Raw genomic sequence first — 16,099 nt, forward strand, 5'->3', positions numbered from 1 at the left:
AAATTGAACTGCAGTGTGTTATTTGAGTGCTGTGATTGCAACAGTACTTGGAAAATACGTACTATGCTTTGAGGCTTGCCAGTAGATTTCATTTAATTCCATATTGGCGTATCAGTTAACAGGTACGGGAAGGGCTCCTCCTGCTTGGTGTGTTGTGTTCACTGTCACACACCACTCTGGCAGTCGGGGAAGTTAATTTGGAATGATCAGTTTGGACTTTATGCTGCCTGGGCATGGAATTAGCAATGCTGAAACTGCTCGTTAATCTCATTTTGCCTTTACATATCTGGCTTTAAAATAAAGATTCCCGACAGCAGATGCTGTGTATTGAAAAGCAGGGGGAGCTCTTTCTGCCTTTTACATTTCTAGAGATCAGGGTTTGTGTTAGTTCTGAGTAAAAGTGTTCCCACCTTCCTGATAAAACTGTAACTAGTAGGGTTCAGTGGCTCTTTTCCATGAAACTCTGTAGCTTTGGGATTATTGTATGATTAGTAACTCTTGGCTTTTAGTGGATAAGAAGGTGGAGTCAGCCTTTAGGGATGCTTGTCCCTGTTCCTGTGCTCTGATTCCACTGGGTAGTTGTGAAAGGAAGTGTTCCAAGGCAGATCAGTAGGGTGGAAAAGCAAGTCTGCTCTGGTGATGGAGACCCTGCAGCAGTGTGTGCTGGGATGGGAGGGATGGTGTCAAAGAAGTTTTTGCACCAAAGTCTGTCTTCATGGTGGTAGTCACACTGAAATCTTTAAGCCAAAACCTCCTGAAGGGGTGAGGGGCTGTAATTTCCACTGACTTCAAAGGAATTGCTAATGCCCACTTTCTGTCAGCATTTGACCTCCTGAAAATTCAGAGGAATAATACCTAAAGGTGTGGGTCCTTTTTGAAGGCTTTGGAAACCAGAGTGTGTTTTGTCTTAGAATCTCTGAATAATACATGTTGGAAGGGACTTTTGGAGGTCATCTGTCCCAACCCCTCTCAAAGCAGTGTCTTTAAACCTTTTATGACATCCTTGTAAGACTGGGCAGATGTGAGTGGTTTGAAGCTTTGTTAGGTTTGACTCAGTCATAAACCATAAACTGTAACCCTTTCAGCTGGAGCTAAACATTGAGAAAACCCCCCCCTTCACGTCCTGGGCCCTCACACTCTCCATGGCTGATAGACAGTGCTGACTTAAATGTGTTTAGTCTTGAAACACAAGAGTAATAGTTGGTAGGATGGTTCCTGTGGATGTAAACTGGGATTTTTACCACTGCAGATTGACCAGGCAGGGGGATTATAGATGTGTTCCTTCTTATAGGATGTGTTCCTCTTGATAGTGTGTGGCTGACCTGATGCCTTAAACACCCCAGGTCAGGTTTAGGAAGATGTGCTACCCTGCATTCATAGTGCCAGAGGTGCTTGAGTCAGGCATTTGATTGCCCTTGACCTTATGTGCAGGGAGAGACATCTTTTCTGGGGTATCACAGCTCACACAAACAGAGAACAGGCAGCTAATGGTCCTTTTAGATCATTATTTTGCTTAGTGTTACTGTGCATTGTTGTTTATAGGCACATATCAGACAGACAGTCCTGTGTACACTCGTTCTGAGCCTGAATTGATGGATAATGCATCAGTTCCCTCTAAATTGGCATGCTAAGATGAGAATGTGAGCAGCTAAATAACTGGAGTCAAGAATAAACGCTTAGCCCTTGCCTGGGTAATCAATCTCCCAGACTCAATGGGAGGCAGGGTACGGAAATAGCAGGGAAGGGAATCTGAAAAGATGTGGGATGATTTCTTTAGCGTAAATGTGGTTTCATGTCACTTTATTTCCATGACTCACTATATCTAATATAAACAATAAAAGACAGAAGAGAACTGGCTTTCTGAGGGTGGAATGAAATATGAATAAATTTAACATTTAAGCTGCAGAGAGCTCTAGTAGGACTTTTTTGGGTTACGTCTGACACTTATCCTGTCATTACTGGCTGAAAAATAAATGTTTCAGCCTTTTTGTTCACCAATGCTAGCCAAAAAAAAAAGAAGAAAAAGAACCCTGTCCCACTGTACATAGTTCTTATTTAATGCTGTTCCTGGGGAAAGCTGAGAACTTCTTGGAACAAATAATAAATGTAAACTATCTCCCCAGGTAGAGGTAGTAACAGAAGCAAGAGAGAGAATGGAGGAGTAAGCAGTAAAAAACAGGAGTAAGCAGCTTTATTTTAGAAGTACAGTCAAGGCATGTTTACCATTGTTGTGGTGCTTTATCCTCACATCTTTCAAGCTGCTTCTAAAACTGGGGAATTTTGCATTAAGCACATCAACTTGCTTGTGTGGTGACTGTGTTGTGACAGTGCCTGCAGGCCCCAACTGGGACTGAGACCATACTGTGCTTGGCACAGTACAAATGAGGAGAATTAAGTCAGCCCTTTCCCAAGAAGCTCACTAGAGAAAAATCTAGCTGTGGTTAGGTCTCTGTGGATGAATATTAAATTTAAAGAAGTCAGCTCCTGTTATAAAGAATATAAACCATAAAATATTCCTGTTTCTGTTTTGCAGTTGTTTTTCTGTGTATCCATGTCTCACAGAAGACAGCAGAGCAGCCTGTTAGAGAATATCCATGTACACAACACGCTTATTTTGTCTTGCATTGTGATTGTACTTAGATTAGGTTTTATTTATCTGGCACATACTGCAGGCAGTTCTGTGAATGTGTGTTTTGGAGGTTTATCTGACAGGATGGCAGGGTGGGCCTGTCCATGTTTTGTATTGTTTCTCTCATATCCTCAGCATTTGGTGGGAGAGGTCTTTGCAACTGAAGCGTTTTCTGACTGCAGGACTCCATCATTGCAGGATTATTTTTTTCCAAGTAATTCCTCTTTACATTCTGCTCTGAATTCCCACCGGGTGCCTGCTCAGCAGTGCTTTAACTTCTGAATATTGAAACCAGCAGGTATGGTGAGAATGGAATATTTTAAACAGCAGAAGAGATTCTTGGTGTAGTGCATAATATCTGGCTCTCTCTGTGTTGCACTGGAGACAAAAGCTGTGTGAGAGTCACTCAGGGTACAGCTGTTTGTGAGCAGTGACAGGGACTTCCCGAGGGTGTGACAGCCCTGAAACAGGTGCCAGATGCTGGAAAAAAAAGGAAGCAGAAAGAAGTCTCTGGATTGGTAATTCTGCTTTTAAGACAAGATGGATGTAATTCTAAATCAAAGAGTTTTGCTTGGCAAGAGTGTGAGATGAAAGACATTTATCCAAAGGTAGACACTTATGGGTAAAGCATCTTATTTTAGTGCCTGTGTGCTGTAGGGTGTGGAGACCATTATGGTAACTGCTCTTCCTTTTAGATGAAGTTGTTGGCTGGGATACGTTGGAATTAGTTACAGGCAAAGGTTTTTGTAAGCAAGTGTGACTTCCAGGGGAAGGAGAAAAATGCAGGAGAAATTGTGTGAGCATGAAAAGTGTGTTTGTGTAGGTGAGGGAAGCAAAAAGAAGGGTAATTTGGGGCTAAACTATGGCAGGGTCTTGTGCAGTCCCTGAATGAAGGCGATCCTGGTGCGTGTGCAGGGAGTGTGAGCAAAGGGAAGGAGATCACAGAGCAGAAGAGATTCCTGAGCAAGGTGGTTTTCTTTTTCTTGGATGGGAGAAATAGCTGAGTAGTAACTTTTCTCTGAAGTCGAAAGAGGCCACCTTTGACATAAGGTCTCTATGGGGAACGGTACAGAATGTGAAGAGAAAATAACAAGGGAATGTTTTTTAAGGGGTCTGTTTCTTTTTATTATGAGGGCTGTTGAAATAGAAAACCTCTCTGAGCATAGTAAAAAGCAAATTCAACTTAATTACGTTTCTGATACTCGTCTTCTGAAGAGTATCAGCCTTTCTCAGTTGTCTAACAAGCAGGAAAAGAAATGCTAATTCTGCCAGTAAGATTGTTTCCTTGCTATGCTTAATTTCTTTGCATGTTTAATTCACTCTGAACCTTAAAATAGCTCTCTGGTGCTTGTCTTGCTGGCCTGTTGTGCTTTATTTACTTTTGAATTGACTTTCCAGCTTTCACTCACTTCCTTTTGGCATGGAGATGTGTGGGGATAAGGGGATTGTGTCTGTTCCTCTGCCCTCTGCTGCTGCTCTTGCTCCCTCTCCTCTCCAGAGCACGTTTCATGGAACACTGGGCTCATCAGCTGGGTTTTTAATACTCCAAATGGAGGAGTTCTGTGCTGGGAGCTGGGAAGCAATACTGTAATACAGTTGGCCTGTATGACTAATCAGTTAGATAAAGAATTCAGGCTGCAGAATAGCAGAGCCTTCATGCTTGATTGATGATAACAGCAGCCAGCTGACTTACTGCCCTCCCTGCCAGCATCCCCCACTCTATTAGAGAGGATTTCCAGCCCAGGACAATAGATTTGTCCTAGTAAGCATAATGCTGGGGTTTGTAGCACATGACATCAAAACCCAAGGAAAAGCAGGTCAAAATGGATGGTTCCCTGAATATGCTTAGAAAAGCAGGAGTGGAAGAGTCTGGGACTGATGCTTGCACATCCCCTACCTGCATCCTTCCTACCCAAAGCAGTGGATTAGTCTCTGTACTCAGCCCAGCGTAAAGAGTCTCTCTTGTTCCTAATGACCTTTACCATGGAGCTTGTTTTTTTCCTTGGCAGAGCTCCCAGGGCACAGGCAGGGCTGATTGCTTTGGCCAGTGGAAGTTATTCTCTTTGAGCCAGGGCTTATGAACCTGCCATTATACACAGGGGTAGGATATATGGAGTGAAATAAAGTAGCTGTTCTGGAACCCATAAGAAAGAAGGAAAAGCTACACTTTAATATAAATGCATCCTAATTTCTTTTGTCTTAGAAGCTTTAAAAGCTCTCAGAAAATCTTATTTGCTGCAGGCTTGGGGTTTTTTGTGTGTCTAGTGTTGTAAACTTGCTGCACCATCCACAAAGCCATGAATCGTACTGGGTTGTTGAAGCTGCAAAGAAAAACAGGTCGAGGTGGGAGAATTTCCTGTTGCAAAGAGAAGGATGGAGGTTTTCCTGGATGAAATCTAAATCTGTTTATGGCTCTCAGGAGAGCGATTTCACTCTCCTGTTTTATAGGAGAGTAAAGGAGCCAAGAATATGGGTGTTTCTAACACATACACGTAGTAATACTTTTTATGGACACTGTGAACTTACTGGGTGTCAGGTGTTAGCAGATTGATTGCATTTGGTGTCAGTGCAGAAACCTAGCTGTATTTTTTTCTTTTTAAATAGCATTGTGACCACTGTTCTCATTGCACCTACTGAAACAGAAGCACGAGGCACCAAAAATATCTATAAAATGGATACTTGATTTAGATTGATGTAGATGCTGTTTCAAGCAGAAGTCCACTGAGTACATAAACTAATACTTAAGATATTTCTGTGATCAGACTTCATTTGGTGGATTGAGATATGTACATTGCTTTATTATCTGTACAAAGCAATTGCCTAAACTGTAAATAGCTGGATGTGCTTTCTGTCCAGAATTTGATCTTTGTGTTTGACTTAGTACCTTATAGAGAAGTATTAGGCTGCAGTACTGATTTTGATTTGAAGTTAAATGCTGAAGATTAATTGTGAAGTTGTTAACAGCAGGGAGCTTCTTTTGTGAAGAACTAAATTAGAAGCTTTCAAATCTTTCAGTACTGACAGACTAAATGACCTCAGCAAATGAAGTTTTTATTCTGTCACTGACTCATCAATAGTTGTCCTTCCTTTCTAGGTCCCTTATTCATAACAAAATTATTTTAGCATAAAAGGGAGTTTTACCTTTCACAATTAGCCTTTGCTTCCTGCTTGCCTCATTCCCTGTTGCCACAGTCTAAACCACAGAAATAGGATTACAGTCCTGAATGGAATTTGAGAGAGTTGAGTTCTGGGAGTGCCATGAGAATGGGGCTGTGGTTTACCTGCAGCTGACTCTGACAACCCTTCGATGCTGCCATAAACCTGCACGTTCCTGTGCAGCTCAAAATATCCCAGATTGCATCCCTTAAGCTGTTATGTTAATGTTCTGTATTTATGGATGTGCATTACCTAAAGGATGCAAAGTTCTCAAATGGAAAATAAAGTCTGTAATATGTGCTCTGAAGTGCATCTGCACCATCTATTTATAAGTGAGGTTTGAACTGATGAACTTGCCTTATGCTGTGCCTCCCAAACAGATGCCAGAGACAGGCCAGTTCCAGAGACACCCTCAGTCTGTGCAGCCTGAGATGTGTGTGTTCAGTGCTCAGCCAAGCCTGGAGTGCTCAGTGGCATGGCATGGGGGGGAAACTCCTAGATTTCATCTTACCTGGATGGAGCAAGGGATATTCTGAGTACGTGACCATTATAAAGGTGGAATTTTAAGCCATTTTGTCCATACTTAATAATATTTTTCTATATTTTTCAGACCAAGCAGCGTATTTTATAGACAGCTCTGAATGGCAAATTAATTTTACTTTACTCTGTTGTGATTGACTTGGTCTCCTGGGCCTATAAATCAAACCAATTGATGTTTAGCTTGTTTCAAGTTTAGTCATGCCCAAGCTTTTGGCTCTGATGAGCATTTTAGCCATAGAGAGCTCTGCACCCACGGGGAGCACACGAGGCAAGAAACATTCTGTCATTTTCATTTTTCCTTGGAGAAAATAAGCTGGGGAGGGGATTGGAATCCTCCAGTGATTTGGGAAAATGGGTGGGTGGTACAGAACCAGGAAACAGTCAGGGAGGAGAAATCTCCTCTGACCAAAGTGTTACTGAGTGAGTTCTGGTGCTCTGTGGAAAGTAACAGGAGGGGAAAACGGGCAGAGAACAGGAATTGTGCTGGCTGGAAAAGGGAATAACAGATCCTCCCAGTGAGCTGTCTTGTGTTTCACCAAGGGCAGTCACTGTGAGCCGAGGGGACAGTGGTCCCACATCCCCCGGACATCACCAGCACGTCCCTCTGCAGGAGGGGATCCATTCCCCATTTGTGATTACCTGCTGTAATTCCATATGGGGAAATGTGCAAACACGGGCAGTGTCCTTGGGAAAATGCAGGAGGGGGGCAGGAGAAGGGAAATAAGAGGGAGTGCAGTGCTTGAGGTTGTGTAGAATCTGGTACAGAGCTGTGGTAGGTAGAAGTCGCCTCCTTGCAGTTCCTGCACCTGAAGGAAGAAAGTATAGTGTTAAAATAGAGACATAGAGATTTTTTTTCTGTTATATTTACAGTGTGTTTCATATTTTGCCCGTTTCCTGTGTACTTTTCACTTGCAGAGGTCTTTAAAAATCCTTGCTTGTATCTCCACTGAAGTCTCTGCTTTAATCTTCAGAGAAATTGTAGAAACCTCAAAGCCACTCCTTCCTTGTTAGTCCTGATGGTTCTGCTGATGTCTTACTCCCTGACTCACATAAAGGTATCAATTCTGGGTATTTAACATATTTCAGTGTCAGATTAGAATGGACTTTCACCATTTTTGGCAATGAAAAGCCTTTTATCCTGCAGTACAGTCAGAAGGAGACAGAAAGCATCTGCCCTTTGAGGACTTGGATTCCTCTCTTTCTTTTAGGAGATGTTTTCATATTATTGTCTCAAAGTCCAGTATTTCACAAGCCAGTTTGATCTCTTTGCCTTAAATGTTTCTTAGCAATGATGGTCATTTAGTGTCAGGTAGCACTTCTTTACCTGTATCAATTGCTCATTTCTTACCATCTATTTCTGTTCCGTAATCACAACCTATTCTGAATATTCAGAGTTCAAGCTGGTGTGGACTTGATGAGGTGTGTGAGCCATAAGATTCATGCATCATATGTAATTTGTTAATGATTCAGAGCTTGCCTTTCCAAATATATTTTTAATTTCTACTCAGTGTTAGCATTTTTGTAAACATTCTTCTGGAAAAACTGTTTTCCTGAGTACTTAAGGAAGTAGAAATAGCATGAAAACTACTGAGAACAATCAAATTGCATATTTTGAGGCAATTACTCTAAACCTGCTGTAATTACAAGGTTAAAAAAGCATCACACAAGTTCTGCTGACAGTCTTTCAGTCCTTCCTCAGAGGAGGGGGGATTCACAGCAGCTCTGCCCAAATTGACTGAGCTGCTCAGTGGAATCTGCTTCAAGGCACTGATCGATTCAGCCTCTGCTGTTTAATATTAAACTGCATCCCTCCTGTCCTAACCTGCCTTTGCTTTTCTGTCTGCTCATGAGTGGCAGAATTTTAGAGAGAAAGAGAGTAGCATGAATTGTGTGGAGACAGTCCTTCAGCTGAGCTAAATGGGTAATGAATTCAATAGTAGAAAATCTTATTGCTCCTTCAGCAGGGTTGGGGATATGGACTGTGGGGACTAGGGCCCATCATTAACCAAACATTAAAACCAAGACAGGGTTTTATATTCTTCTTTCCCCCCCCCACCTCTACTTGGGTCCTCTAATGGTCATTTTATAACTAAGAGTAATTAATAACTCCTAGCTGTCCCATGGTTTTCCCATATGCCCTCTAAGGCCAGACCTATTTGAAGAATGGCAGGTTATTTGGAGGATACATATTCAGGGTATTTTCTACAGCATTAAGAACAGTTCATTGTATGGGAATATTTACTAGAAAAGTAATACAAAAATCCTCTAGTGGCATGCCTTGATATTAATAGCACAGGGACTAGTTTTTCCTCACCCAGGCAGGCACCAGCTACCCCAGAGTATTGCTTGGATCTGCCAGGAGAGGGCACGTGTTGTCCAGAGCAGGGGATGCCTCCAGTACTGTGCTGCCTTCTGCCACACACCATGGGTGATTCCAGAGATTGCACATGGGGTGATTCCAGAGATTGCACATGGGGTGATTCCAGGGATTCCACCACGGGGTGATTCCAGATGTTACACCACAGGATGATTCCAGAGCTGTGGCAGATCCAAGCACTGGCCCCAAAGGGCCTTGACATTCCTCCAGTTGTTCAGGCAGGCTGCCTGCTCTTACAGCTGACAGTCCTCATGGTAGTTTGCCCCAAAAATGTGAAGTGACCACCATAAAGAAAGGAGCCTTAAGATGAGCTGCAAGAGTTTTTAATCTTGATCCTGCTTTATCCTAACAGGGTTCAGGGAGATCTAATTTCACTTGTGTTGCGTGGGGTTAATGGCTAGGCAGATATGGGAATATTAATAAATAATTCTTAATTATAAGGTGTATTGAATTGCTGAAAGAGGAGATAATATCTTCTTATGACAGTATTGGGCATAACACAGCCAGCCTGCCAAATGGAAAGGGATAAAAATAATAATTTGCACAGTCAGATGTTTTGAAGTCACAGAGGCAGGTAACAAGATTTGAACATCATTGATTCATCTGTGAGCAGAACCAGAATACAGGCAGGGAGATGAGCAAAATAACCTGCTGGTGTGTCAATTAAATCTCTCTGGTAAACAATCCAAACAAGGGTTCAGAAGCATCCCACGAATTTTTAATTTGCAATCCACTGTGGATTGTGTAATTCCCTACCTTTCCTGCAAGAGAGAGGTTTTGACTGAAAGATTCCCCGTTTGGAGGTCTCCTGGCAGAGCACTGTGCTGCTCTGTGTTGTGAGGAGCTCAGGAAACCCTTCCTGTGCAGTTCTGGGGGATTTGGGCTGTCCTGTAGATGCTCCTGCTGTAGTAGAGCACCCAGATTCATTACCCAGGGTGGCATTATCCACATTCCTTCCGTGTGTAACTCTATCCTGACAAATGCTGCTGGAAGTTGGGCTCCGTGCTCTTCCCTGGCACCAGCTCTTGGCCCCTCTTGCAGTGTAGGAGTGCACGGTCCTGGAATAGCTGAAATATTCAGGGCCAGTCTTGTACTCCAGTAGACTTGTGCTGATGTTGAATTTGTTCCAGCTTCTCCCTATTTTTAGGTACTGTAGCATGAAATTTCACACCCCAAACTGTGGTTCCAGGGCAGGATCCCTCCCAGGGCTGGTTTTCCCAGCTCCAGGAGGACTCATGGAGCAAGTACAGAGCATAATCCTGCATCCCTTCTTCTCTCATTATTTAATAGAACATGTTAACTGTCGTAGCTTTGTTGTTCAAGGGAAATTTTGAGACATCCTGTGCATTTATTTATGAATTTGAAGTCCAAAGGGGAATAGTTGTCTGTGTAATTAGAATCTTCACTAGTACCTGTTGTCCTAAGTGGTTTGGGTGTTAATAAAGTGAGGGGAAACTTAAGTCCAGGGGCTTCTGATGGTGAGTGATTCTGAGTAAATTGATATAATAAACTGAAATGAAAACACAGCACTTAGAGACATTTTAGCTTTGTTCATATGTTTCTGGATAAAGAGGATTTTTTTAATGATCTCTTTCTCAATTTTAATGATTTCTTTCTCAATTGGACTCAGAAGAGCAGTTTCACATAGAGGAGGAATAATGTGAAGGTTACACAATTTTATAGTAAATGTAAGAACTTAGAGCTGTGGCAGGGGAATGAAATTTGAGGGCTATGACTGGGTACTAGATACGAGTCAAGATGAACACTGTGCCCACTTTACCTAATTTGATTTAATTGCTAATTCTTTAATGAAATGGAAACATAACATGAACAGATATTCACTTGGGGATATTTTTCTCTAAATCCCAAAAAAGTATTCCTCTAGCCCCTGAAATTAGTTAAATTATTTCTGTTTAACAGTGATTTTAAAGAGTCCCACAGTTCCAGCTTGACAGTTTTGGTTGCTTTTATTCCACTCTGATGTTCCAGTTGTGAAACTGAGGCTGTGATTGTATCTGATCCTGCTTTCAGTGGCAGCTGCCCCGATGCTGCTCGTGGGGAGCTGTTCATCAGTGCTGCTCCCATCAGACCCTGGTGGGTACCCTGGGCACACACACACAAAGGGGCATTTTTACTGAGACACTGCAAAATACTTTTCTGCCATGAAGGACTGGTGGCCCATCAGCAGAGGGGCAGTGCTGTGGCTACTGGAATTGTGGAGGGCACCATCCATTCCCTCTGGTGTTGCCTCCGTGTGTTCCCAAGGTAGGAATGGAACTGCTCTGTCACTATTCAAAAAAACCCAGCCAGACCTCAGGCCAAAAACCCCTGAGGGAGCACTGCCCCCACCTCACACCAACCCCCACAGCCCCACCCGTGCCTGTTCTGTACTGGATAAAGTATTTGATGTGTTCTGCTCTGTTAGATTGTTCCAATAAACAAAATCTTCGTCCTTTTCTTCTATTCCTGGTTTTTCGGACTTAGCCTGGAGAGTTTCTACAGTCTTAATTCTTTTATAGCCAATTAAGGGTGTCTAATTTTACAGCAACTGCTCTGTTGTGATCTTTTTAATTTCTGTAATATGAAAAAAGTCATTAGAGTTTCTGTAAATTAGAAAGAATATTACATACAGTGAAGTGAAACAGCCAAGTTTAAAGATGCGTAGAAACTGCATGAAAAAACCCACACCTGTTCTGTTCCCCTTCTAAAATGATGTAGGATTTCAGCAGCACTGCTGTGATTTGGAGCACAGCCATTAATGTGTGTTAGCCTGGGTGCTTCTCTGCCATAGTTACACTAGAAATGTAAAAGTGAAAATCCCCAGCTGCAGCTCCAGGCAGGGCAAGCCCCAGGCCTGGGCACCCCTGCACCCTCCTGGCACTGCCAGGCATCCAGACTGCACTTGGGCAGGACTGGTGGGGGTACATTTTCACAGGGACTCTGAGCTTCAGAGGGGTCTGAACACCCCAGCTCGTGTGTGCAGGAAATCAGAACTGCCCATGGAGATGTGTGCTGCCATCTACACCGTCGGCTTTTAATGGAATTTTTTGGGCTCCCTTTGGAGCTGCCCCGTTCCCAGGAGTCAGCATGGTGATCAAAGAACTGGAATAGGGGTATGAAAGGAAAAAAATTCCTTTTAATCCCAGGCTTTGCTGTGCAGTTTACCTTGGATACATCATGGTGTGTCTCCAACAGCAATTACTGCTGCTGACTTTACATCCCTTGGAAAATACACTGAAGGCTCAAGTTGAAAAGCTCTATAAATGTAAAATATCTGCATTATGATCTTAATGGTGGTATTTCATGTTACCAATGGAGTTATAAACATTTCTTCTGCTTTTTGAATGTTCAGCATATTTGGGTTTTTGACATCAGACAGAATTTTGAGTTTTCTTAGGGATTTGAAACTTTAGAGTTGACTTTGCTGACAGGAGCCTGTGCAGGTTATGAAGAGGACTGTGATAAGTAATTCAGTGAGTTGATAACTTTCCAAATTGTTAGTCTGGAGTGTTGCAAGATGTCAGATCACTCTGTTGTTTCACTTCTGGTGTAAGTGACTGATTTCAGAAAGGGGTTAAAAGGGCTGATATAATTCATGCTTTCAGTTGAATAAAGCTGGAATCTGGAGGTGCTGTTTGCCCCTGCTCTGTATAAAGTCTTCTCTCTAATACAGTTTTCTTTCTGTTTTCCTCAACATTTTTGGAGAGGGGTGGATGCCACCCTTTAGGTCCCTAAAGAACTGGGTACTGAGAATTTGAACTGAGAGAACTGAGTCTGTGGTTGTTTCCCCTCCCAGCCTGCCAAGCAGTAGGAGCAGCAGTGCCCTGCCTCCAGGACAACGTGGGTCCTGTTGGGAGGAACCCCCAGTTACAGTTCCCAAGGCAGGGGTTTGTGGAATGGCAGCCAACTAAGTGGGTTTTTTGATTTGGAAAAGCCATTCCAACCTAACTGTTGTGAGTACTTTGGAAATCATCTGTCAAAGACATAGGGATAGCACATTAAGCAGTATATTAAATGTGATATGCCTTGCTTATGCCTTAAATTCTCAACTGACTCAATTAACCTAATTAGTCCTGTTTGAAGGTGGTCAAAAACATGGGAGTCTTACAGAATTGGAGTATACTCTTTAACATCCTGCTAGCCTAAATACAATCAGAATAATGCATGTTTTCTACAAAGAATTTAAGTACCAAATCCATTTAAAGTCTTGGCAGAGCACTGTGTCCAGCAGCACGGCCATTACTGTAATTCCATTCAGCTGAATATATGCAAACCAGGGAGTTTCAGTCAGTTGCAGCAATAAAACTTTTGTTTCAGCAGCCAAGTTAATGGTTTGACTCTTCATGATTGTGTGTTTCCATGACAGTTGGATGGGTTTATGATTGACACATGTACAGTTAAAATCTGCCCTTCAAAACTGTAAATCTCAGAGTCCTGCTGAACGCTCAGTCACATTCCCAGACAGCTTCTCATGGCAGGAATGCTGGGTTGGGACTGTCACCAGCAAAGGTGCTGCTCTTTGCAGGGCTCTGCACCACTGAACACAGCAGAGAAAGGTTAAGATTTGTTAAGGCCTTAGATTTTCATTCCACCTAAATGTGGACTTTTATTCTCTTATTGATTTAAACTGCTGTGGGTTTAGTGATTTCTTTTAATGAACATCTAGAGTGAAATTACGTGGTTCTTCACAGTCTAATTTCCTGTTGCCTTCATGCAGGGCTGGGCATGGTTAACAGTGAGAGAGCCTCTGAGGGGGTTTAATAATAAGGTTATGCATATACCAACTCTAAGAAAATATGTGCTATAGCTTTACCAAAATTTCAAAAAATTTATGGGCATTTTTGTGGATGAAAGGGTTTTATTTAATAACATAAAATTCATGCTATGTTATTAAAAGTCTTGTACTGTTAATCACGGTTAATAGCAGGGTTTCAGTGGGAATATATTTACTTCTCTGCTCTCTTTTACTGTCTGGATGGCCCCTGGACACATGGAAAAGTCCCTTTCTAAGAGACCAAAACAATAGGACTCAGATGAGGCCTAGAGGGAATAATAGCTTATTTTATTTTATCATGGAGATGTATTAGCATTATGTGAGCAGCTTAGTATATAGAAACTTTGAACATTTTTTTTTCAGACTCCTCAGGGTGATTACATTTTTTTGACATCAAGTAAAATATTATTTGTTCATTCATTACAATTATTCTAGCAATTCTCAGACATTTTTTTGTGCAATTCTGCAAGTCTGATACAGTGTCATTATATCTGATACTGTATTTATGGGATCCATTTAATTTCTGTATGTTCTGAGATCTGAGCAACATCTAATGCCTGTGACACTGTTGTGATTTAAAATCAAAACATCTTACTGGTTCCCAAGGTACTTGTATGGAATATATATTCTTTTTCTAATAAATAACTAGTCAAGCTGAGGGGTTGTTTTGAGACCGGTATTTTTGGCCTTATCAGTCCTTTGCTGCATTTTTTGGTGCCACAGAAATGAGACATCACTGCATCAGGAGGAATGATAAAATGGGAGGGGAGGAAACCAGGGCAGGGCTGCAGGGGGGCACTGCTGGGCTGCTCCCATCCAGAGAACTGATGTGCAGCCATATTCTGTCTCTTAAATCTGCAGATTGTAAATATTTGAGATGCAGATAAGACTGGTGTGGTGGAGTTACTGCTCCTGTGCTCTGGGCAGCCAGGCCTGGTCATGGGTTTGGTCACATCTGTTGCTTGTTCCAGGCTGGCAGAGCTAAAATTAGATCTGCCAGCCCTTTACTGCTGTGCTTTCCCGTGTTATCTGACTGCCTGCTCCATTCCTGTAGCCTGAACTGCAGGGAGCTCCCCAGAAAGGTTCTGCAAGGCAGGAGCTCTCACTTCCATCGGAGCCTGGAGAGCTCCGGGGTGTGGCACGATGGATCCACATTTCCCAGTGCTCTGCCACTGTTCTCATTTGTCTTCTTTTTTTGTGAGCAAAAGGAGAAAGGTTATGTGGTCCTGAGAAACTGATTGAGCAGGTATATCAGATCTATATTGATAAATACACAAATTTTAAAAGCAATGTGGTTCCACACTTACTGCTCTTACCAGGAATGTGTGTTAATCCTACTGTCAACATGAATAGCAGGCACTGTAGCATGGAGCAAATGTATGGGAATTGTTTACCTGGTTATTTCTCTTCTGATAATTACCTGTTCCCTCTCCTGAGCAGTGGTGGCTCTGTAGGACAGACTCAGTGTGTGCTTTCTGCGCCGTTCACCGTATTTCCCTTGTTTCCATGCTGGCGTGCATTTTGTTTTCTGCTTGTTTTTCCTCTGCCTGGCTACAGAGAAAGCTCTCTGCATCACTGAATCGTGTATTGACAATAATAATTGCTATTAATTAGCCCACTGCCACCTCATACATTCAAATACTTGTTCAGGCAAGTTACCCCAGCAGAGAGGGATAAATGCAGGGATTCAGGTGCCCCTGACAGTTCTCCAGACACCCCTGGCACACACTGCCAGTGCCAGTTCACCCTTGGCACTGCTGTTGTGTTTGCAGGGACATGTGTGTGTCTCCTGAGCACCTTCCCTGCCAGTGTTTGTGTTCTCCTCATCCCCAACCCTGTTTGGTGCCAGCCCATTTCCCTGCCAGGCTCTCCCAGCCTGTGCCCCACTCCTCAGTTCTGCCCTGCTTCAGTTGGCCTTTCAGACACGTCTCAGTTCTCTCCTTGGTGTCTCCACTAGTAACAAAATGCAGTATTTGGGGACTGCAAGGTCAAGCTGTCACCAAAATACATCAGCCAGGTTAGTATAATTGCCAAATTTCTAGTCATCTACAGATTTTAGCCCCCACCTTTTTAAAAATTCCCCCTTCCCCCCCCTTTTTTTTTTGTTTCTATTTTACACACTGGCTTGTTGTACTGTCTCAGAGTCCCAACTCTCTTCCTTGGTTAGGTTTTGTCTAGCACATCCTCCCGATACTTCTTAGAAAAGCAACAAGAAGTTGCTTGAAATTAGTAAGATATCAGAGTTTTAGGAATATGTTTTCATGTAATCCCCCTTAATTGGCCCTAAAGATAAATACATAATAAGGGTTATATGTATATGTGGGTCTAAATAATTGTTTCAACTTCTTTACAGTAGGTCTGTAATAAATTTTCTGTATCAGAAGAGCTACAGTAATACATGGAAAAGATGAGAGCAGTCACCATAAAAAAGAAAACAGTGCAGCAAAGTAAACAATTTTGCTTTAGTAGTGGCTGGATAACCAAATTCCTGCTGCTTTCATGTTTTAATCCTTTTAAAAGAAGAAGCTGAACTCTTTTAGTGTTTAAAGACCAGACTGAACCCAAGAAACCATTATGATTCTACGATCCTTAAACTTACACACTTAAAGCACTGGGAAACAAG

Source organism: Manacus vitellinus, unplaced genomic scaffold, assembly GCF_001715985.3.
Source record: "Manacus vitellinus isolate BGI_N305 unplaced genomic scaffold, ASM171598v3 scaffold_31_pilon, whole genome shotgun sequence".
Classification (NCBI taxonomy): domain Eukaryota; kingdom Metazoa; phylum Chordata; class Aves; order Passeriformes; family Pipridae; genus Manacus; species Manacus vitellinus.